Raw genomic sequence first — 3707 nt, forward strand, 5'->3', positions numbered from 1 at the left:
TATTTTAATTATAAAAATTCGATTTTAATTTATGAAAATTCCAAAAATTATTATTTTAATTCCAAAAATTATATTTAATTCAAAAATAAATCTGAATTAATTAGTTAATTAATTTCAGTTAATTTTTAATCAATTAATTAGTCCATTAATTTGAAAATTAATTGATTAATTGATTTAATTAATTATTAATTGAATTTAATTAATTATGTAATTAGATTTAATTATTTAAAAATGATTTAAAATTCCGAAAAATAGTTTTGAGTTTTAAAATATTATTTTAAATCTTTTTCAAGGCTCGATAATTATTATGAAATTGTTTTAAACCAGAATTCACCAACCGAACCCTGTTTACTACTTCGAAATTGATTCAAAGATCTACTTTAATTCCGAAAAATGTTTTAAATTACAAATAAATTTCAAATTCATCTTGAATAATACGATTAGAAAAATTTAGGAAAGAAACATGAGATTTGTTCCTACTAGTTGTTAAAATAATGAGATGGGAGAATGATACAGAACAGAAGAATTGGAAGAAGAGAGGAAGTAATACACCTCTGCAAGAAAAGTAGCAACACTGAGATAAAAATTGATTGTCTCTTCCATAAGTTTATTCAATTTATATAAACTTTTCATGTGTATCTTAATATGCTTTAGGAACTAGAAAAATGGTTGAATATATTATTTATCAAACCAGAAGCATATTTAACCAAAGCAGCAAGTAGGTATACAAAACTACCATCAACATTTGGAAACCTCTTTTGAGCTCTTTGAAAAAGCCTCGACAAAGCTTTATGTCACCTTTCCTTTTCTATTTTTGACTTCAGTTCATCAATCCATGGTTTAATATCCGAAGATACACTGTCACGAAAACATTTAATAACAGTCAGTTAACAGTTCATTAGATAAATTGCAGAAAATATGTCCAAACATCAGCCACCTGTTTCAAATGCAACAACAGATAAATCACACATTTTTGCAATATTGATTTCTTACAAAATAATAATAACATCTTATAGAAAGCAAAGATGATTACGAGTTCTGTAAATAACATTGTTGTAATCTAATTCATGTGTCATAAATATGACTTCAATGAGTTGAAGATGAACACATAATCACAGATAAACATAACATGTAGTGATTCACCCAACAACACCATTGAGAATGAAGCTATAATAAGCAAGATAAAAAAAATCTTGTAATTGAAATTGTGGCTACAGCTGAATAGTATCACTATTAGTTGTATTTATCAATATAAAACAGTATGTATTATAGCAGGGATGCAATCGCTACAAAATATTGCATATCTAACAATGGTGATAGGTGGCTGTAATAAACAAATAACAAGCTATAAACACATGCAGTAGATCTTTAACAGTTTTACACACAATAGCAACACAGAGACACGCGCGTCATACACTCACACCTATACACTTAAAAAAATACAGAGTACTAGTAAATATAACAACATCCAAGTTTATCATATAGACAAAACTAGGTCCAGTACCACAGAGTTAACTAGTTAAGCTAATCCTTAAAGACACGCATGTGTGGACAATTTCAATAAATCCTAAAATAAGCAGAAATTGATCCCTGAAAACAGGTGACCGAGTTTCATAAACATTCATTAGAGTCATACCTATGCAATCACACACACAAATTTCTATAGATTAAATTATAAATATGTCAGATTGCAAATAGAATTATTTCATTAATGAACACAATCTGTGCACCAACACGAAAGTGCACAAATGTACACATCAGAGCATAGAGAGTACTAGAAAATCTGTAACCAATAGATAATTAGAATATCTATTAAACTACCAAATTTGTAACAGAAAATTTATATACAATCGGCGTATAAGGATCATTCAAGAGTGAAACTATATCCATTAAACACAAGATGTCTGTGGTTCTTTTTTGTGAACACATTTTCTCACTTTCAATAATCAGATGCATACTCTTAGTAATTCCACAAGAGAAATATTGATTTCTTTTGTTACAACTTTTGTTTTGATACATAACGATGTAGATCAGGAGAGGCACTCTTATAACAATTTAATATATTGACATAAAACATGTACCTGTACTTGTTGTAGTTGAAGGTGCTTAAGATACTCAAGTGCTTCATCGAGCACAAAAGGCTTATTAGTCTATCAAGAAAAAAATGACCAAATCATTCGTCAAAAAAACATTCCAGATGAATCAGACTTTAAAACATAACTCAATTTCTCCTAAAAACAACAAAAAAACACGAAAACTAAAAATAACATTATTAGAATTCAGAATCATGTTCTGTAGTGCCTTCAGTTTCTCGTTAATCCTACTCCTCCTCCTCTCTCAAAAATAAATAATTAATCACACATCACCACACTTATCAAACAAATTCGATAAGAAAATAAATACTTCAGTCCCTCTTGAAGTAATTTTGTGTACTACAATACACTGGTTTAGTTTCCATTCTTTCACTATGACACATCCACTTCTAATACAACAACGAAGCGCATTAATAAGAAAATATGACAAGAAAATATGACAGTATACGAGCAGAACTAGAACTTCAAATAGTATTTAATAAAGATGTGGATAAATACTAAATAAACAAGGCATTACTTTGGTACGGCATTGTTCAATGACTCTTCAATTATTTTAACAGCCTCAGCTTTCCTATTTGGCTCTATAAAATGTAACATTTCTGCGGTTGCTGCTCTATGCACCAAGGAATCTGCCAATATATAAAGGTGTTATTTTTAAAGTAGGATCTTAGAAAATATGTACATATATTCATATTAGAAAAACCTATTAACCTCTATGCTTTTCAAGGAAAAGAGTGTTTGCCTCTACCGGATATTTGATGTGCAACTTACTACAAAATCACACAAAAAGACATTTATTATGCAGTTTCATATTTATCCACTTGTTTCAAAGCTGTCAATTATGAACTTATACTACAATGATAAGAAACCAGAAGGTAGGTTGTTCTCCTTCTAGGACACTCCAAACAAGTTTCTGAGCCTCACTAACTCGAGTAGTGATGGAAGCCACCTTGTACTAGAAACTAACGTGCAAAACCATTACCTAGATTTAGATTGACCGATCACTTGTAAATTTTGTAAAATATCAATTTATTAATATAATTTTGTAAATAAGTCCACTAATATTATTAAATTTAAAAATAAATAAAATTTGTATTTCAATTATTAATTCATTTCGATGTAAAATATTTTTAATTAGTTAAATAAAAAAATCATCTTCGTATATTGGTAAAACATTGTAACTATATAGCAACATCTAAAAAAAGGGGTTGCACATTTATTTATATGGCTACTATAAGGCTTTTCTTTGCAACCCCACCATGAAAGATTGCAAAATTGCAGTATTCAATCTATGGGGTAGTGATAGTCGGCTTTGTTAGGAAATAATTTTCTTGTCCACTTCGACGTAAGTCACCCATCACACACTTCTTTTGGCTGCTGTATGTTTGACATTCCGGTCACCATCGTATTTCACGATATCAGTGATATGTTTTGTTAGGTAACGTGCATAATACGTGTCAAAATATGTTTTATCCAATAATCAGTATGAATAACATATTTGATATATTTCGACGATAAATCACTAATTCGGGTAAGTTTAAATACTGATTTGTCGTCAAAATATAGCAAATATGCTATGCAAATCGATGAGTGGGAGATGAATAAAAATACGGT

This window comes from Apium graveolens, unplaced genomic scaffold, assembly GCF_009905375.1.
Source record: "Apium graveolens cultivar Ventura unplaced genomic scaffold, ASM990537v1 ctg2955, whole genome shotgun sequence".
Lineage (NCBI taxonomy): Eukaryota > Viridiplantae > Streptophyta > Magnoliopsida > Apiales > Apiaceae > Apium > Apium graveolens.